Consider the following 22,595-nt stretch of genomic DNA (forward strand, 5'->3'; position numbering starts at 1 on the left):
GAAACTAGACATGGAGGTTAGCTGGACCTTTTGACTATCTCAGGACTGCTTAGAAACCCATCACCATAGCATCTAGGTTGCTAGAAGCTGATAGAGAAGACGCAGATCACACATTGCAAGTTCCACATTCTCATGAATTGCAAAGCATTTTATGAAATGACAGGGACACAGGATCTAAGCAGAACTAGTTTTGTATGAAGAAAAAACCAGGTTACCCCAAGTGAGAATATACTTTAGAGCTGGTATCCTTCTGATTTTTTTTTCTTTCTTTCTTGTCTTCACCTCCTCTTTTGCCATGGAAGCCAGAAAGTTCTAGAAGTCTTCTCCTCTAAAAAGGATGAGGATGAAGACCTTTTCCTTCATGGAGGTGGTGCTGGGGGGTCTGCAGTAAGCAGCCAGGTCAAAGCTAAAATAACATGTTTGAGCTTTTCTCTCTATTAAATTTCATGCATTTGTAATTTAAGTCAAGTTGTTTCATAGCTTCTTTGTATGCTTTGTGATAGTCAAGTTGAAATATTGCTACCTCACAAACAGTATCTTTTTGTGTGCTTAAACCCTCATGTGTAGATTTTCTACATTTCTTTCTCCTTAGGAATACCATACAGACCATAGAAATCAGTAACACTTTGGAATCATGGTGCGAAACATACTGTATTATGTTCTGCCAAATAACCACATGAAGAATCATGTCCATTGTCATCATAATGGTTTTGGTTTAAATTAATTTCTCTCATTATCTGTATGTACAATGCTTAGGTTCAAAGTCACATGGCTCCTTGAGCATCCCCCTTTTGGAAGTCCACAATTTTCATGTTAGGAAGAAAGACAAGTTTGCAACGACAGGGCTGGTTCTCCTGGGATAGTAAAGAAAAACTGTAGAGGGAACTCCTGAACAATCTCTACTGTTGTGATGGACAGGCAACCATATCAAATAGTCCAACTCACAAAGATATTGCTGAGACTACTTTTATGCCAGTTACAGAGAGATTCAGCATCTATGCGTGCAAACATCTGACAGGCTAGAAACTTAAAAGGGGGCATGAGAAAGGAAGAGGCTGTTGCTTAAAATCAGAAGGACCTTTAAGAAGATTATCTGTCTTCTTTTAAAGGAGATTTCCAAAATTTAAGTTGCAAGAATGGAATGAAGCACATAATGTAATAATGTACATACATCACATGAACTGTGATGATGCATATACAAACCCTGTAAACCTATAGATTATAGGAGAAATTCCCTGTCTCTGCCTGCAACTCTAACCAGTTCATTAAGAACCACGTGTTTGTTTAAGACCTCATACTGAGCTCTACTGAAAATCCATCCACCTACTTCGATGCTTAAATGGAATTTTTACAAGAAGTTACTTCATTCTGCTAAAACTTTTATGCTGATAAATGAGAAAGGTATTCTAATGTAAGACAACCACGTAGTCAGGCCATAGACTCATCTAATTCTTTACTGTTTCCATGTCAGTGGGGAAAAGCAGACAGGCAGGGAAGATGGTACAGTTACACAGTCTTCAAATAGTCTCCCAACAATCCGTGGCTCAGGTATGTCCTGAGTCAGAGGTGGTTTCTGTGCTCTTTGAAAAGAGCCAGCATCCCCAGCAAGGAATGGCTAAAATGTAAAAATAGTTTCAGAAATCCATTTATTCACAATTAGCTGGTGCTGGGACAATACCAGAAGGGTTAACTAACAGGTTTTCCAGGTCCTGGCTGCCTCACAGTTACACTGACAGTCACATTCCTGATGAAGTTGACTATATTAAAAAAAAAAAAAAATCGTCTAATTTTCTTGCTCTGTTCTGGATGGAGAATACAGAACAACAACAAAATCAATAAACTTTAACTCCCTGTCCTTCTCTCTGTGAACAAGATGGACTGCCAGCTTCCTTGCTCACACACTCTGACTGGTGTAATGTGAGGTCGCTATCCAGATTAGTTCTCTCATTTATCGTCTTTCAGTTGGAATCTCTTTGCTGCCAATAAATAAGTGAGAACTTCTAGGATAACATGGATCACACTTGCTCTTCCTGTGAGAGCAGACGCTCAGGAAGGCAAAGCACAGCAATCACAGCACTGATTTATTTATTTAATTATTTATTTTATTTAATCACTGACCTTTGTACTCTCTTAGTACTTGTCATATTCAGAACAGACTTCTTCCTTTGTAGAGATAGTCTGGCAATGATGTTTACCTGATGAAGGATCTATAAGCAAAATCACACAGACTGTGATTTCCTCCAAACGATCTGTGATATGCTAGTGCTTGAAGTAGGACTTGGGGAAAAACATGATCAGTGAGGCATAAAAGTGCAATTAAGTCTAAATGAATGGTAGCTCTTCCTCCTAGGCCTTGCCAGACTACAGCACACTTTGTACTGCAACCTAATATTTACTTTTCCTTTCAACTATTTTAATGCATGTACCAATTAAATAACCAACTAGTCCTGAACATGTATGTAATAAAAAATTGCAATTCCAAGATTCAAAATAATGGAGTAGCTTCTATGTGAGATACAACTGAATATACCAGACCTCTTGAACTTTGAAGAAAAATGAAGTGGAAACAAGGTAGGACTGCACAAACTCACAAGGTCTGGAGAAGCTAAGGGTGAGCAGACATGTTCTTTGTTTCTTCCTTTCACTGTCTCCCCCTTCTCCATTCCCCAACGCTTGGAGGCAACCAGTGAAGTCAAATGGAAGCAGGTTTAAATAAAAGGAAGTATTTTTCAATACAGTGCAGTTGCAATCACTTGTTGCCATGCAAAATGGAGAGGCCAAAGTCCTAGACAAATTTGAAAACAATTATTAGCCTCAAAAAAAGTATGGGTTTGGCTCAGAAAATCTTTAAAAGTGCAGACAGACAAAGCCAGGAGGAAAATGCTATTACATGCTTGCCTTACTCTAGTATTTTCCCCCATGTATTTTCCCAGTGGCCACTGCCAAAGATGGAACACTAGGGTAGATGAATCTTCTGTCTTACCCAGTAGGGCCACTCATCTGCCTTGTCACAACTCTGGGCCCTCAGGAGCTTTGTGTGTAGCAAAGATGACTGGGTCTGGATACAAAAGGTTATACGTGTAGTTCACACATATCAGAAAGTGATCATAATTAGACCACTTGCTAACACTGGGGGGGAATTTATGTCATAATTCCCCAAAGTTAATTTAAAGATGAAAGGAAACATCCTACATGGTGTACCTTATTGCTCATTTAAACTTCTTTACACAAGCATATACTGTTACATAGCACTATTATGCTGTAGTGTGCTATGACATGTTTTGTTTTACTATAGTAACTCAGCATTCAGTTTCTGATGGATGAAGAACTCCTTTTTAACTTATTTAATATTAAATTTTCTGGTTGTAAGAAAACAGATGACTTGAAGCTCATGCTTGCCCACATCTAAATATAATAATTAAATTACAGTATGCATCTCACTACTCCTAGAAGTCATGAAATGTGTACTGGAAGAGAGAGCAGTTCTGATGACACAGGGAAAAGAAGAAAGAAAAATGAAAAGGAAGTCAGTGTGAGATCCTGCACTCTGCATTGGAAAATAGGAAACACAGATATTACTTCTGGATTTTGGTCCCTGGTTTATTGGACTAGAAGTCCGAAGAAGCAGCAGCACAATCACAGCCTTTAATCCAAAGCCAGTTGAGGTTAATGGGTGTATTTTCACTAATTTCAATGGGTTTGGATCAGCCCCTCAAGCCTGGTGAAGTAATTGCTTGCAATGCCACTCAACATCAACTCTCTGGCCACTCTAGGAGCCACACTGACAAATTCATAACAAAAATCACCCTCATTTCTTAACTGAAGAAAAATTACTGTAATGTTTGTAATATTGTTAGCAGGTAAAAAAGTAACAGTGGTCGCAGTGTGTGCATGTTTATAACTGCTAACCAAAAGCAAAACCAGTCGCAGTGAAAGCATTTTCTACTGAAGAATCATGAAAGGAGAATGGTGCATTTGTATGTTATTTGACTCATTTGGCAGTTAACCAACTAACTTGGCAAAGATTCTCCTTTAATTTTAGGTACGAATGTCTGAAATACAAAAAGGCATCAATTGCAAAAGAAACCCCAAATCACAATCAAAATTTAAATATTTTATGTAATGTGACTACTGCAAAACACTTAATTTTTAAGTCTTTGTTTCTAATTTGAGATACTTCGGGACTGCCATTACCTTTTGCGAGCTGGCTGCATTGACTGAAGAGAATTTACTTGGTGATCTCAGTCAGCTTTGTAGCAGACAAACAGATCATCAAATCCAACAACATGGCTGGTATTGTCTTGTCACTGGAAGTAGTTATTCCAGGCAGCAGTATACTGGTTTTTGTGGGAGCTTAGATTACCAGGTTGAGTGTGCAATAGAAAATTTTAGAAAGTAGATTCCAATTTGCAGCTTCATGGACTTTTGTTATTTTTAATGTGGGCTTATATAAAGTAAAATTTGAAAGTATGATCACTTCATAGTCCGAAGAATTAGTTAAATTCGTCAAGTTAGGGATATACTGGGAACTTGCAGAAGTGGAGATGGTTATTTCAAATTCTCTGCAAAAATGCCACCTCTCCCAACCTTATAATTTCTGGCCTTTATTACTACTGATTATCTTTCTCTGGCCACGGTTTGAATAATGCTGACATTTTCTGGAAAGATAGAGAGAGAAATCTTGCAGTAACTTTATGCACCTAATGAGAAGTTGGGGCCTATACACCATACATTTAGGTGTTCAGTTCATGCTTACAAACCTACTGCAGCACCACTCAAGACTTCCTCTCCTTTTACATGCTCAATTTACTGCTGATGTTAGAAACAGCTCAAGTGCTTTTCAGTGCTACTCTGCCAACATGCAACAAAGACAACACTCCATGGCTAGGTAAGAAAGAAGAAAAAAGTCTTTTAAACGATACAGTATGGTACTCCTGGACATGCAGCATCCTTAGATATATCAGCAAGTCTTGCCAAAATTCAAAGTACTTACTCGCCATTTTTGGAAACAAACAGAAAACTAGAAATATACTCTCCAAACTAGTAAGCAGTAATTTAGTGACTCTACCAACGTATTATTTAGGTAAATTTCAATTTTCTTTAACTCTATTATTATACTTATTAATTTATCTTTCTGCAGTATTTGCACATTGCTTATAATGAAATTTACAGCTCTACTAATAATATCACCCTGTAGCAAAAGGGAACATATTGAAACTAATTTTTGAGTTGTAAAGAAGAAATAACAAAATTTAAACCGTTTTAGATAGCAGATGCGCTACAGAAAAGTAAGAATGGCACAGAATATGCACACTGTATTTCATGCATAACTGTCATGCTATTTTCTGCATCAATTATTTATCCTTAGAAAGATTAACTTCTTAAATTATCCATAATTCTAATTTAGCAAAAATATATGTTTCATAATACACTGATGTTCTTCAGAACTTCAAACCGTTTTATTTTAAAGGAGCTACATTGTAAGCAGAAGTAAACAAAGCATCCTTCGCAAGCAGCTTATGCTTTCTTTAATGACAAAGAAACTTTTGAGTAATAGTAAATCTATCCTGTATATTTACATATAGTTTTATTTGTGGTGCATGTGTAGGCACATACACGCAAGTACTATATATCAAGCCAGGCTGTCCAGCAGAGGGCTCCTTTGAAACAGAATGTGAAAAAGCAGGCAAACTCTTTCAATGTATAGACAAAACTGAGATTACACAAGCAGTATATATGCTAAGGCCCATCAATTATTTTAGCAAATCACCAATATACAAATGGTGCACTGATGGAATAACTTTAAGTCTTTTTTAAAGAATGAAACATTTTCATGAAACCTGTTGGATAAAAATGTGGGAAATGAATGTTCTTTAAAAACTACTTTAATCTTCACATTTTCCTTCGCTAAGGCATTTTTTGCCTATTAAGAATAATCAGTATAACTGTATTTTTATTTTCAGTAAAAATCTGTATAAAGCAACACATAGAACTTGAAGAAACACTATCTAATTATTCATCAGGCACTTACGTACACAATACTAAACCCAAAATGAAATGGCAATTAACAAGCTTTTTCTGTTTTTCTTTCATGAATAATATAGAAACAAAGAACTGGAAGCTAGCACAGAGCATCATATTTGATTCTGCCCCACACAGCCATATTTTAGAAACCACTAATTATCAACTTCCATTTTATGATGATTTACTGATAGTGCCAGTCTGAAACAGTATTTTGATTTCCCTTCCAGAACTATAAAATGCTACTGTGATATTAAGAGTGGTCTGTCTGTTTTTTTTGCAGTTTCTGTTTTGTCATTTCTGCTCACTTTAACTTATTCCTTGGGCATTCCCAAGAAATAAAACAACATTTTTAGTTATAAATAATGCACTAGAAGCCACTGGAAAGAGTAAGTTAATCTGATCTTTCATGTTAATAGAAGATTAAAGTACTGGTATATCAATGGTTGAAAAGTCTACCACAAATTTACACAACCTATTTTTTCCCTGTTTCTAGATGTCTGCATTTTTTTTTTCCAAACTTGGTAGTGATGTGTGAAAAAAAACAAAAACAAAAACAAAGGGAAATAAATTAGTCTAGAGTCAGTTATGCTTCCACAGTCCCATCAGGCAATCAGAATATTCAAGTGTTAAAGAAGGTCAAATGTTAATGAACCTTAAAAATACCAGCAATTTTCTGTTTTTTTTACACTATATAACATTTTTACTTTTTCAGAAGTTCCATCACACATGTGTACAGGTGAATAGGAGCAGTATTATGAGGAAGATCCTAAAGAGGAACCATATATATGCTGCAGCTGAATACGCCTCCCATTCCACTTAGCTACTGTATCCATTAGAAATACAAAGGAGGAGTCAAAACACAGCATGATTCTCCTGTCTTTTAAATACATGCTGATAGGACTGATTCGGTTTGCCTCACTGTCAATGACAAAAATTTCCCATGACTACAACGATGCAGGATCAGGACCCCAAAACATCCTCCTTCTGAAAGGCCATTTGAGAAAATTCTCTATCGTTTAAACACACAAGTTATTATAGAAGAGTATATATAACTAAGGAACACGAGCAGCCTTGTACAGAGTTTACTGCATGAAGCAGACAGCATGTGGGTGAATATTGTGCAGATCCATATTTTCTGGAGTCACAGAAGCTAGAAATTGAAAACTTTCTTATCCATGTTGTTGCTGCTGAAGGGCTAATAGGACTGAAGAAGTTGCTACTTGGCTCTTGAGAAACCAGCTGGGGAGGGGGGAATTTGACCACCCTGCTGATCTCCATGTATTCTGTCCTGCAGGGTTTTGACCACTGCACATTCCTGCATTACAGAATCCAACTGCTGTCATCTGTGCCCCTTGCCAGTCATGCCCTACACAGTCCTAGAGCTAGGCCTTGAATGGGATATAATTTTTTAAAACTACTTTTACAGAAAATAACTGTATTGTAACATGGGCTTCACACAGATAAGTGAAAATGAAAGATCGTGGAAAGTAAACTTTTATCTTTACTACAGACTTAAAAATTGCATAAACATGCTATATTTTCTTCCATATGAATATCACATTCTGGTATTTATGTTGCAACTAGCCAGACAACATTTGCTAATAACAGCTACTTTTAATACAGCATATCAAACTGCTTAACCCCTTGGCTTGCCGGGCAGTTTAGAAGCTCCTACTGTGATGTTTTTGTTCTCACATATGCGCCAGTAAAGGCTGTCACGCTCCTCATTAAATAAACAGACATACATGCCAATTAATAATTTAATTTACAGGGAGAATCTTGACATAGAGCTAGGAGGTGAATTGCTAGCACCTCCTGAATTGTCTCATCTTAAAATAGCAAGCAAACAGGTTTTAGTCCCACCTCCGAAGTTATGTCACTCTAATGACATCAGAATACCAGCAAATCATTAGTTCTGTATTTTATTGCCATTGTGAAAGTTGTTCATTATTATGTACAGTCATATAAATAAAGGCATGGGCCTTAAAATAAAGCCATAGCTTTCAGTTTTGCAGGTACACCATTTTTTTATGGTTCTAAATTTTGGCAGGATGGTGTTTGACATCTGTATTTGAAGCATGCTTAGATTTATAGCTTTTTTATTTGGATGAATACCATTGTTTTAGTATTCCAAATAGAACATTACTATTACCATTCTGAAAAGTATTTTTTCTCTTTAAATATTCACCTGAATATGCAAATGTGCTTCTATTTTTCTGTTCTTTTCTAGCTGCATAGAACATTTCTGACATTTTATTTGGGAAGAGTCCCTTGAAATTCAAACGTTGTTTTAGGAAGGGACAGATCTCTCTTCTTGGTGCAAACAGTTGGCTAACAGCATCAAAATTATTTCTCCATGAGAAGCAGATACACAAATGGTTCTAATGGAAATATTTGGATTGTTTCCTCACTTCTAATTTGGGCATAACGTTGTCAACACTCCTGTTATCTTGCCTTTCTTCCTCATCTACTCAAGCAGAACTTTGTCAATGCTCTCATCACCATGTGTCTTGACTTCTGTCATCCCTTCTTCTACCATCCTGCAAACATCTACCTTGTCTATTAAAAAATAGTATTAAAATTACGTGTTTCCTGGGTCAGTACCTTCTAATCACATGATTACTGCCACTCTGTCTCTCTTACACTTTTCTTACTAAATTGGGTACAAGGTACTCTTCCAGGTACTCTTGCCTATTTGCTCTGTCTTACTTCATATAGGAGTATTGATCTTTTGCTCCTGTTCCACCAGTCATAGCACATTTGATATGTCAAAATTATCCAGGTAAAACTCTCTTGCATAACAGATTTCCCCAAGCAACCGCAATGCCATCTCCCACCTTTATTTCAAATCCCTATTTGAATGTGTCCTCTATGAATGAAGTTACAATAAAATCCACAACAGATTGGAAAATTGAAGGTTTCACTGAAATCTGAAAAGAAGTGAATTTTACAGTAAATATTTCTGCTTAAGATTATTGAGAGGAGATGGCTTTCTCAAGAAATTTTAGGAAGTAGTCCTGTTAAACTTATGGACCACTGATGAAATAGTTGGCTATGGGTGTAGGATTCCAAGCAGCACATTTCTTATCTTCATACAAATGCTGTATTGATATAAGAGATATAAATTTGTTATGGTATTACATTTCTTTTCCTCTTATCTCCTTTTTTTTTTTTTTTTTTTGTTCTCTCTGGTGTAGTTCTGCAGAAAGAAAAGTTGTGAACTATCTATGATTTCAAACCCTGTATGCACATAAGAGAACGACACCTTTTGATTTAAAGTAATATTTTGACTGACAAGGTCTGCACATTTGGCTTCTCTAGCCAATGCTGTATTGATATCATAAAATACTAAACAAAAAATCTAGAACAGTATCTTTGAATTAATTGCCTATTCTGCCCTCGTGTTCTTTTCATTATCTGTAGTTGTAGGCAAGTAGCAAGGCTTCTAGTTCAAAAAGCAAAGAAATAACGGGACATTTACCTTAGGCATATTCCTATCCCTCTTCCCCAGTTCTTGATGACTACCATCACTTACAGCAGATTCAGATCTTGCAATGTTCATAATGTCCCTGTGTTTCTGGATTCTTTCTCTGTACTAGTACTCCCATTGTTGCCCCTATCAAAACTAGCAACTGGTATAATTTCACAGTCAGATCAGCTACTGTAGGAATGAAGCTCAAGGATACATCAGTACCAGCACATAGCCATTTAGTGCATTCATGAAAGTGCCCATGTCAATTTTGTAAGTATTTTTTTAATACAAAAGAAGATGGACTCCCAGTGCATTACCTTTTCAAAGCGCATCTAAGATAATCAAGAGAACTGAACCAAAAAGAAAAAGAAAGCATGATTTAAAAAATTTCCATAGCATATAATTCTTTAATAAAGAACATGATAAAAGCTAGAAACACCTATAAGTTCCAGAGATAATATAAATATTATTTTAAATACCAAACTCTGCCCTCAATTACACTGAAGCAAAATCAGGTCAGATTTTAGTTGCGGGTATGCACTGCATGTTGCCCATTGCAAAAGCAATTCCCTTCTGTTTCAGTGAGCTGTTCAGTTTTGCTATGAAGAAGTGAATTTAGAGAAGAGAAGCACTATTTGCTCATTTTCTGTATAGAATCTGATTTTACCAACAAAGTAATGTAACATGGAAGTGCGATTATTTAAACCAGCACTTCACTACACAGAGGGCTGTTCAATGCACTGCTCTTGCCAGGCTTGTCACAATGACTGACATTTTCTAATATTGAACTGGAAATAATATGGATATTTAATACTGCAGAGTTTACATCAAGTAGAAGAAAAGTGCTATTGTTTATCAGCAATCTACTTCTGATGGCATATATCTATATAGACATAATTATTGCTGTGATGAAACATGATAATCAAATAATGTAATAAACATCTGTATATTTGCAATGTTTCGTATCAGGTGATTTAAAAATCTTGTAAATCCCTATTCTTAACTATTTTCTATGCTTTCCACTTGAATTTTGAGTAAAATTTACCTTTTAGATCTGTTATTGCACTCATTAATTTTTTACAATATCCATCTGTGCATTGCAATCTCTATTCTCCATGGCTCCACATTGTTTTGGCTAACTAACAGGCCCATATGTTGCCTTAATGTATTTCTGCACAATGTTTGTGCTTTTGGGGAAAAAAAAAACAACACAACAAAACAAAAACAAAAAACCACAGGGAAAAACCACAGGCCTAAATAAGCTATAAGGAGCATCCACATACAGTTAGGCTGTCTTTACTGAGTCTGGAGACATTATGATTCTGCTGCGACAAGCAGCATTTGTCTTCATTTTGTCTGACTGTCCTCATGTGTTATTATTAGTGGCTGTCAGGCAGCAGCAGAAAAAAAAAATAGCATCACTTGACTAAGAAGTTGAATGCATAAATGCAATAACTACACACTGGTAGCTGAGGAGAGGATGTCCGTTAAGATGGTCCAAATGCAAAACCCCTCCTATAATTACATTTAAAAGGGAAAAACCCAGATATCTGGCAAAACATAAGCATCCTTCCCTTCTGCTTGCATAGCTAAATTAGGAACTAATTATAAATACAACTTAGCAGCATCTGAAGAAGTTGCTTTGAGAGCGTCCTTTCAGAATGTCAGTTTAGTTTAATAGCAAGAAAACAAATATGTTGGAAAATTCACATACAGTCTTGTTTTTCTGATAACATTGATAAATATGAACATTTTATAGAGGAGTTCCATATCATACAGAAGTTCACACTGAAATGTATTTAACACTTTTAAAGCCCAGTGCACAAAATGCAGTCTCTGGTTCTGAGGTGCTCCAAATAAAGTTTCTTTTTCATAATTTTTCAGTTGTAACATACAGTGAGTAATAATAATAAACCGAATTGCTTTTATACAGCATAAAATAGTATATCCAGGAATTTACACTGTAAGAAGGAGAAACCATAGGCTTTCAACCTGAGATACATTCAGACTGTTTAAAAGAAGATATGTTTATGATATTCTTAGCCTTAAAGTGACAAATTATTTCTCTAAGACTACATATATGTTGAAAATACACACAGAGAAAGATTTGCAGACACTTTTATATAAAACAGCAAACTCAAAATTAATCTGTGGAATCCCTTAACAAACTGATATCCCATAAAAGTTATTTCCTAATTACATTGTTTTATAATAACTTACTTAACTAAACTTATTTCACATAAGGATTCATAATCAAATAAGTGCCATTACAAAGATCATTTTTCCTTCAGCAATAAAAAAAGCCAAAAAAACACCCCCAAAACCAAATTAATGGTGAAATGTGGGTCCTGCTACAGTCAAAGGCAAAATTTCCATTTACTTCAACGTTTCTATTGCAAGAAAGCATGCAAACAAGTTATACTGGGAATCAAAATGAAATAACGTGCAGCAGATAATACTGACAACAGTTTCCCACGAGCAGCCTTCAATGACATACAGAGCTACCAGGAATTTCGCCAGCAGCTAAAAGATCTGGTGGCAGATCACTGTTCACATTACCTAGGAAAAGATGCTTAGCACTCACTGCTGCTCCTGTTTGTCTGTTTTTATTCTAAGTCTGTCTGTTTGTATCCTAGCTCCCAAATGCAATTTCCAAAATTAACCTTCACTTCTAGCTGTTTTCATTTGGAAGCCTTCTACTATTTTTCTCCTTTAAAATTTCACACTCTAGCAGATCCAGGGGTGCAAGTTGAAAGGGGAGCTCTAGCTTACAGTTTTGTCATCAGTGGATCAATCACTAGATTTTCTAATCTTGGTCGGATTTTATACAGTTCAAAGTGATAGCAACTCACTGCCCTTCACTGCCGCACGTCACAAAAGCTGTTCACCTTCAAAAAGTACATATGGTAAATGGAAATAGACTGGAAAACTGATGCCGCCAGAGACTGAATGATTTGTTCAGGAAACACAAGTTGTCTGACATGAAGCCAAAAAGAACAATCCAAATTCCTGAATCCCTATCCACTTTTCTAAGCACAAACTGGTGGGACATCACAGATGCTGACGAGTTAGGCATAAGCTTAACTTTATGCATCAGGAACTGTGAGCACATGGTCACAGCTTTTTTCTCCTGTTAGCACTGCAAATCCCAAAGCTGGGGCAGGAGAAAAGGGAAAGGAGGCAGAACTAGGGTGGGCTGGGTATCACTTTGGCCTGTTTTCAGCAGAATGGTGAAATTATTTCTAAAAGTAAAATATATATGATTGCTGTTGATACAGAACTGAGGGAGGTAATACCTTGACCCACATATTCTATCTTTTAGCTGCGTTGAAAAACTTTAACTTAAAGAAGGAAAAAGGTTTCAACAAAATAAATGAGAAACAGACATGGAATCCTACATGGCCATATTTACAGAGTTATTTTTCTGAACCACACTGAGGTAATTGTACAAGATTGTACTACACAGAGCCCTAAAACTGTATGCAATCTTTAACAGAAGCAGCGTCTTTGGGCCACGCACAGGAGACAGGAACAATCACTTTTGTATTTCCTATTTACAGAAATGCCCTTGCATTCCTTGTTTTTCCTTTCTGATATTACACAAACCACTAGTAAACTATATACAAGAGAAAGACCAAAACAGAGTTAAAAACGAAGAAGAAGGTGATTTGCCACTTTTTGGACAAGGATAGTTAAAAAGAAAAACTATATTTAAATGACAGAAAAGCAGAGGAAATGGAAAGAAGTAAAAATTAATCTCCACCTAACGAGTAAGAACTCCCTGTATTAGCATCATGTATAGCACTCTTGATCAAAATTAAAGTGAAACTAAGAATACCCTCATTAAGAATTCCATTTTCATGATGTTGGCCATGCAGCACAAGATATCAAGATTCAAACTGCATTTCAAATTCCTAAGCACTAGATAGCATAGAGACGTACTAATCACTTTTGGGTTTCTCCAATGTCAGACAAATCCTTGCTTCAGCTTCTTCTGGAATATGTTTGGATGAATCAAAGGAGTTTAGCCTTTTCTTGGCCACTTCTGTCAATTAAATGGCCTGTGCCCTTATTCTCCAGGACATAAACAGCTTTGTTCTGTGTCCTTCCATACAGTTTTAATGCAAGTTTATGGGCTTTTCAGACTTACTTCATCCTTCCATAATTCAGTAGCTGTTCCTAATTAATTGCATGCTTGGGCACTGTTCTTTCTTATCAAGGGGGTTTCATTCCTGTAAAGTTTGAAAGTTGGGTTTCACCCACTCTTGTTCTAGCATAAAAGCATTCACACATGGAGATAGTCAAAATCAATTAATATAGAACATATCCGTGTGCAGACAAGCAATGTAATATCACAGTATAAAAAGAAAGCTCTTTCTTCAACTTTTAGGGCTGCATACTTAGAGGCTTCATAGCAAGTAGAGAAGTACAGATGGGAAACTTGCAGGAGTTTGGTCATATTTGTTATATTTTAATAACAGAAAATAATTCACAGGGAAATATATCTTATTACCATTTTTTAATTGCTTAGACTTGCAGAATCTTCTGAAACAAATATAATCAGTAATGGGTTAATAAGGTCATGAATATGCATAAACATGTTATTGCCTTTTTTAAAATTTTGTTTCTCTGTATTGATGTTTGCCTGCCTGCAACAGTAGCAGAAAAAGGTACTCCCACCTCACAACTTGATCTATTCTCCATCAGTTAACATATGAACTATGTAACAAAGCACTTTATTTGATGTTATCTAAGCTGTTTTGTTCTGTTTTTTCTAGCAGTGGTGGATTTTGTATTGCACCTCGCTCAGATCTACAGGGTGCAGAAGCATGCGGCTTTGTCTTTCAGTGTGCTCCAAGAGGCTACATTTTTCAACCCTCTGCACCCCCCATTTCCACGAGGCCTTGCAGTGGACTCTTGTATCACACTCACACATGTTCTTTTCCAACGGGAGCACTCAGCATTTCAAGCTAAGCCAGAGAGCAGCTCTGATATTTCATTCCTTCATACTGCAGGAGAGGCTGCACTTACTGTCTGACAGAGTATAACACTTCTCAAACTCCTCAATCAGTTAAGTATTGTGTATTAGAAATCTTATACTCTTCTTGTGAAGAGCTGGAAAGAAATCTCAATAACATAACCCTCTAAGAGTCTTTGTATATTTTTTCATCTGTATGGTTTATTTTAATCACTGAGAGGGGCAATGAGCATTGAAAAAATTAAGGCACTTTTACATTAATTACTGATTCACGGATATTCATAAGTTCTTTCTCATCAGTCTCCTGTCCTTCCCTCTACTTTTTCCTTTTTTCTTTTTTTTTTTAAATTTTCTGTACTCTTGCAGAAATGTACAGATCAGCTTCCTTTGGAGGAACTAAGTATAGTTCTTCTGAATTTATACTATTTTGACATGGTTTTATTAAAAATCACTTTTCATTATAACCTGTACAATTTTTAAATACTTAAAGAAATTCTCTTTTGTCTTTCAACTTTCAACATTATGCCTTCGCTTTTCTTCACAACCACTAAAAATTACCCAGCTCTTTGGATTTTATGGTTAGGTTGAGCATATAGAACCACATTCAGATGGCCTACCTGCTCTTAAAATTTTCTGTTGGCTAGGCATTTTTGAAGGCCAAGAGGTACGGATGGGGACAGAAAAGTCAAGCCAAAAAGCCTCTAATGGCATCTGGACCAAACCTTATATCAGGCTCTCATTACATCACCACCACATCACAACGGGGGGTAGAGGCCACTCTTAGATATGTTGGAGAAGAACAGGAAGAAATTCAGGGCTAAATCCTGTATCAGAGAAATTGCTGACCATTAAAGGTAGCTAAGACACTCCAGTGTTTGAAACTGCAAAACTCCTAGATCAGCCAGATAGTTTTCTAACATGCAACTTTCAACCAGAGCCACAGGAGCTAGTAAGGCAACATTTAAAGTACAGAAAAGTTTCAGAGAGCTATGTCAACTCTGAGTAACAAATCATCATTTCAAGGATAAGCCTTAGTCAGTGGACACGTGCCCAGCTGAGAGGACCCACAAGATCACCTCTACACTGGAAGGCTCCTAGGACCTCTGGGAAGAAGCTGCAGGTGGGGAGAACATAGTACCCAGTACCTTGGAACTGACATCGGCTGACCATTTTACAGGGGTGTGAAGGCAACAGCAAAATCGAGTATGTGCCAGCAATGTGGCAAACAAAAAGACCCACAAAGGCTGGAAACCTCCCTACAAGAACTATCACAAGCTATTTTTCAGTTGCACAAATTTCAACTTAATTTCTGATTAAACCAAAGTCTACATAAGCAGAGACAGTCACTCAAGTCAGAGCTCAAAAAAAGTACTAAGCATAAATTCAGAAAGACCTATGGTGAATTACATACCTTGCCACAAAACATAACGAGCAAAGCTATGGGCAATTGAGCTTTGTGAATGACACAGGGCTGAGGACACGGGAAGTCTCATTCTGATGTGATGAATTTTTCCATGCATTAAACGAATATGACCAAACAGGCACATAAACCTTTCCCTCCATCTTTTTCACTTTTTAGAACAACTCCACATCCAAACTTGAAATGTAACAGAAACAAGTATATATGAGCTGAAATGCCATCAATCACAACATCCACAGGCAACAGCAAACACAAAAAAAACCACCCTCAGTCCTATATAAGGACTACATGATATCTCATCCTGAAGGTTCTTATTTTTGGCATGCATTGAAAACAGGCAACCAGAGTGCAAAGCTGAGACAATAATTTCATCAAGAAATATGTGAGATTTAGCTACTAGTTTGGGGAGATTGTTTTAGAACAGATGAACATAGAGGTCACTTTGAATTAGAAAACAGATTAAAGATTAAATATAGTACCAACAGTGACAAGTACACTTGGACCTCGGCTTATATGGATTTATTAAGAGCCATTGCCAAATAAATCCCCTAGACTTATTTCTAACAGTGTGGGATTATTATTCGGTTCCATTTTTGAGATTCAAAGTATTCATTTTATTTACGTAACGCATAGGTGAAATAGTGTGCTCATCTAAACTCAGCTGAGTACACGGAGAAGGGATGCTCTCCTACAGGCATCAGGTTATTGATAACTCAGAGACAACTGTCACTGTAGCATTTGACAAATAGACAGCCTGATCCAAGAAATTTACAGAAGTGAAGGCAATGATTTCTCTGTGTGTAAACTCTCTCTGTGCATAGTGTCGCAGAGTAGTAAGTGAAGTAATGTAAAGAGGGGGAGAATCACAACTCTTTGTGAAATGTTTCAAGCAAACATTGAAGTATCAGGAATTTGAGCTGACTTGAGAGTCATGTAAATAGTGTCAGCTTATAAAAACAAGGTGATTCCCTGGATAGGAGAATACCTATACAGCGTGAAAGCTCCCATGCGTATGTAAACATTCTGTGTAAATATTTGGTTGAAGGTTTCACTATAGTGAGCTTTTGCTGTCCCAGAGTGTGGGCGTTGTCTAGAAACCTGAGATCAGGAATGACATGATCTCATCTCCCATTACTTAGATAACTGCATTTGATGCGTGCCTCAGGGAAATTGAAATTATCTTGGCAGAGGATAAAACAGAGGATTCAAATGTGCTCTTTAACTGATGATCTGGACTTTGAGAATGAAGTCCCATTTGATTTCAAATAGACTTCTAAATATTAGAGAGGAGTTGACAGATATAAGAGAGTTGAGTTCAAGGAACCACAGATGCAGTTAGTGTCAAGCTATTTAAGTTTGGGTTTAGGACTTGTTCAGTGGATTCTATTTGCTTGCAATTTAGAGGCTTCCACAGCTGAGGGTATGGGATTGTGTCATTTCATGAGAGTTACAAGCCGTTAAAAGGAAGAGAGACATCAGTTTGGATATCCTTTCTGGAGCATTTCACATGCATTCCACAGTCCAAAGGCTCATAAAACTGTACAGCACATGATGTTCTTATCAAGTCGGATACATTGCGGAGACTACTTTCATTGCTTATGGTTTGCCAGAGAATACAAGTGCGTCTCTCATATATAATGAAATGAGTCATATTTTTAGAAGATGGTCTAATCGTCCTGATTTCATTCTATAAGGTGAGACTGTTAAAGGAGCACAGGGTGGCTTTTTGGTCAGACAATAAAAGAGGTGTGCAGCAATTAACAGACAGACAGCAGAATCAGGAACAGTGATTAAATTATACAGGGTTTTTGTCCTAAGGTGTTTGATCCTCAATATATCTTTCAGGACTAAGCACGTGCCTAGGATTTGTAATCAAGTGGCTGATGTTTGCATTCACTGAGTTTCAGTGTTCTGACTTCAGTATTCTGGCTTCTGAAGACAGTAACCAATGCTGCCAATAATATGGGATCATCAGTTATTGAAACCTATTTAAGAAACTTGGGGCCAGCATCAAAAATGGTTGAGCCTGCAAAGGGACAGCTAGTTCCAGTGCAAAACACCATTTTGTTTCCATGATTATTTTCACAAGCTGCTTTAGTCTTTGCCATTGGCTCCAAAAGCAGCAGGGGGTAGAGTTCTGCTCAGACTCCCAGAGTATCTATTCAATCTAAGCTCTAGATTGTGTTAAGAGCTGAAAAAGCACTTCAGAAAAAGTGATTGAAAATTTAAGTTTCACAGTGTCAGGTTACTCCAAATATGGCAGGCAATACAAGAGCTATGCCTTTATTAGAAAGCTTGACTGAGAATAATTTAAAAAATATTTAATATGTACTTGTGTATGTTTGATACCTAGAACATCCGTGTTCTCTAGTACCTAAATACAGCCACATCTCCGCTGATAGCCGCTGTAGTAATAAGAAAGAGAACAGCAGTATTCTCACTCCCTTATCCATATTACATATTATTTCTACTGGGCTGACATAAGGACGGCCATGATAACTGTACGTAAATTCTAACAGGGCTTTTGCAACTCCTTTTCCAGTAGAGCATGTAAGAAGGCATGTCCACTCCCTCATCACACAATAGCCATTAGTAAGTAAAAGTATTAAAAGCATCATCACAATGATTGACATTTAATTTGCAGAACTTCAGACAGGACTATGGTTTTGTTACTAGGTATTAAGACAAAAACCTCCTATTCATTCCAGCTGTTTCAGTAGTTTGAGTATGATTACCAAAATTATGAAACACTGACAAAGAGATGAATAAGAGTGTGACAAAATACAGTTACTTGTTCTGATTTGGACAGTTATAAACATGGGGTTTGGGCCAATGTATACCAAACACATTTTGCATAGAAAGGACCTGGAATGAGTTTATTCACAGATTATGTGTTTCCTTCTCTAGTCTGGGATTTACTTACTTGTGATTTTGGCAGCCACTGCTGAATGAAGGCTAGGCAACCCTTCCTCATCAACTAAATGCTTAATAACTAGAGGGCACATAAATGTTCAATATCAGCTACTATTTGTCAGGACTAGCAGATGTATCTTTTCGTACCCTGAAAATCGTTGCAGATACACAATAGAATGCAAAAATGCAAACATATTGCTGACCCAAACTCCCTGAATTAAATGTTTTAGAAAAACTAGAGCCATAGTTGATTGCAATTACATTTTGAAGTGTAAATCTCTGCCAGGGGCAAGCAGGAAGCACTGACAGCATTTTTTTTTTTTTTTCCTATCTCATCTCTACAAGCATGTGGAAGTGAGGTGAGTCTCTACATATTTCATTTTCTACCACTGAGAAGGGAAAAGTGATCGCCAGGTGACATTTGGAGCTGGAACCAAGTGAACTATGACTCAGTCCTTCCTGATTTCAGATTGAGCTGATTTCCAATCAGCCTCTGAAGACTAGGCTACAGCAAATGCAGGAAGGAGCTATGGTTTGAGAGAATTAAATACAGTCTGTTATTGATTTAAAGAGAGAAGGATGGAATGCAACTGCAAGCAAAGGCTGGGAGGAAAAACTTCAGGGTGTTGGTTGCATGCGGACTTTTGTATGGACTGTAAGAAAATAAGAGTCTTAAGGGGTTTAAAAAAAACCCTGCAAAAGCGATTATCTGTGCTTCCCTGTGTCTACCCCTATCATATAACTCGAGCTCAATCACCTTCAGATTTGGTTGCTCTTCCTTATCAAGCATGGACCATACTAAGATTTGTAAGGGACAGAGCTAGTTGGTTTCCTTCTCTCCTGTATGCAATGAGAGTCACTAGACTCAACAAAAGAATTAAAGAATATTATTTAAGTGAGAAATTCAAGTCCCCAAAAGATACAAAATGCCAGAATTAATGTCACTTGGGAAAAGCTGACCTTTCCCCTCCCCCCATGCATAATCATAATGACACAAATTTTAATTACAGGACCATATAATAATTTTTCCACAGCAGCCCCCTGTCTTGCTTGAAGCCCAAGATAAATACTGTTCAGAGAAAGAGACAGCTCTTCAATATTTCTATCCTTAACATGCTATTACTGGTCCCTGTTTTATTTACTGCACACCATCAAATGCCTGCAGTGAATGCAGAATTGTTTATTTCCTCATGGTGTTTCTAGAGTGCTCATCACCACAGAATCTTCATGCCTCGTAAACATTAATAAATTCATCTCCACTATGAGATGAGAGTGTTATTATCTCCATTTTACAGGTGGGGAAATCAAGACAAAGAGACTTCCCAGAGGTCAAAAAGTTAATAGGTAGCACAGCCAGCACTGGAACACAGAACTGCATTACTTCTAAGTGTCTGTTCTAGAGAGTTGAGTGCAGTGTCCTACTACTATTACTTCCTAGGATGAACCCTCACACAGTGCAGCTGTGTATACTCTGATCTTTGCCATATCTGCCTCTGTGACCTTGAACTGATGTGAAAGAATTGAGGACTGTACAATTAGTGGCCTCCTGCCAACATTTTAGTTTAAATAACTCAGCATTGTATAAAAATCTGGCATGAACATGGATCAAACTAAGGTCTCTGGTGCAATGTGAACTTTTGTCATTCATGAGCCCAATCTTTTTCTTCCTGAAATTCCATCTTCTTGCTCCTCTATGTAATTCATTATTAGATAAGTTAGCAATAATAATAAAAAAAAGCCCCTAAATGTGTTATCTTTTACCCAGACACAACTCCTCTGCAGGACCTTGTCTTTTGTGCATATTGAATAATCCAGAGAACTCAAGTACAAAACAGTGTGTGATCATGTGGCCGAAGACTATCATAAAACATAAACGTAAGAGGAACAAATTAAGGTTGTGCAGAAAACCATAAATCCAATATTGCTTCAGCTTCAGGTAATTGACTTTCTAACTCAGTTACTATTCTTTTAATAGTAGCTTTTAAGGTTGCTGGCCTTTTTTTTAGCAGGAAAAAAGTAAAGCAAATTCAACTGCATGCAGTGACATGCAAGTCAAGCTTGTGTACCAGAAGGGTTGAAATCCTGACACTTGAACTCAGGACCATATCTTGTGCTGAAGAATTAACTACATTGCTGACAACAGGAGATAGCTGCTGCTCTAGGAAAGTGGAGGTGGAAAGCTGTTGGCTATGGTCTACTTCTTCTTGCACTTCTCTTTGTCCCTCACCCAGACAGACTGTATGTTGTCAGGGTTCCCAGTGTAGCATGCTCAGTTGCTGTTGCTTTAATAGTGCTAAACCTTTAGTCTTACATTAGAATGAACACTGATAAATATTTTGCATTGTTCTGGAGCAGGATAGTGACAAATACTTGATGAAATTTCAGTGCTTTTCTCCACCAGGCTACTTGGAATTTAAATATCTTTTCAATCAGTACTTTTAACAACTTGCCACATAATTGCCAGAATGCCAGCAGCACAGGTAACAGAAGGCATTGGACCATTTTATCCTCCAGAAATATAAATTTTGGACAAAGCAAATGGAACTTCAGTAGGGGGAAAAAAAAAAAAAAAGGCACTTCTTCAGTCATGAGGTTTTAGCCCTGAAGAATATTCAATCCCTCTTTCAAACAAAAGTATTAAGAGATCTTAAACAAATGATAAATAAAGCAGAGTCAAGTCCCATAATTAATAGTTAGGCCTCCTAAGTATAGGCAGTGGCAGGTATTTACTACCTAGCTATTACAAGCAGGTTTTGAAAGCAACTGGGTCAAGTTCTGTCTTAGAAGTGCTGCTCCCACTGCTTCCCTCAAAAAATTTAGTGTAATATGGTATTGCCATAGTGGACTCCATGGCACACACATGATGGCAGCCAGCCATCACTGAGATTATCGAATAACAACTAGGGATCATTTAATTATTTAACACCACACAGCTGAAATTAAATACCCTTGCCATTCTGAGAGAGCAGTATTACAATGGGCCCTAAAAAGACCTACAAAACCCAGGAATAAATTGTTTTGTGGAAAGTGTTCAAATTTTTTAGAAGCTGTGGTTTTTACAACTGTCTAAAGTCTACTGCTGAAAAAAGTTTATTCTCCAAGTAGAGATGAAGTCATCTTTCCCAGGTGAATAATCTTTTGAATATGATTACCATTACATCATACAATATAAATAAAATGACAGTGCCATTATTTCTCCTGTTTGCATAACAGTTAATGAAATTGGGAGCAAGAATTATGCTGAAGAATGCAACCCCCAAACTTCCCATTCTCACAGACTTGAGAAGAAGTACAGCAGCTTATTAGTTAAAAAAAAAAAAAAAGACCATGTGGATTCTATTCTACCCTATTATTGAAAAGCAACAGTTTATAGCTTTAACGTCTTTAACGTCCTTTTTCTTTCCCAGGTATGACATCTAGAGCTGCATTTGCAAGACCAGATAACATGAAAAAAGATAAAAATAGTGTCAGTGTCCATTTATGATCCTATAATTCTAAGGTGTCATTTAACAAAGAAATTGAATACAAAACATGTAGAAGTAAAAAAAAAATAAAAAAGGCCAAACCTACAGGCAAACTATGTAGCTTTATGCAAGCTGCATGACTGACATAAGCTATTTACCATTTTATCAGTGATTGAATAATAGAAGCAGGTGTTCCTACCGGTCTAGGCGGAATACTCTCACTAAACATTTTCTAAATCTATCGCTCTTGTATCAGTGATGCATTGTGTAGCTGTATTTTCCAGGGCCCAAGTTATGAAATAAATTCACAATACACCAGCTTAG

General features: G+C 36.9%; 1 protein-coding gene across 1 annotated transcript in view; it reads right to left on the reverse strand.

The window, feature by feature from the left end:
- The window catches only part of NPAS3 (neuronal PAS domain protein 3), a 612,926-nt gene that overhangs the window by 257,614 nt on the left and 332,717 nt on the right, over positions 1 to 22,595 (reverse strand). The gene's annotated exons all lie outside the window — the stretch shown is intronic.

This window comes from Falco peregrinus, chromosome 1 (assembly GCF_023634155.1).
Source record: "Falco peregrinus isolate bFalPer1 chromosome 1, bFalPer1.pri, whole genome shotgun sequence".
Taxonomy (NCBI): Eukaryota; Metazoa; Chordata; class Aves; order Falconiformes; family Falconidae; genus Falco; species Falco peregrinus.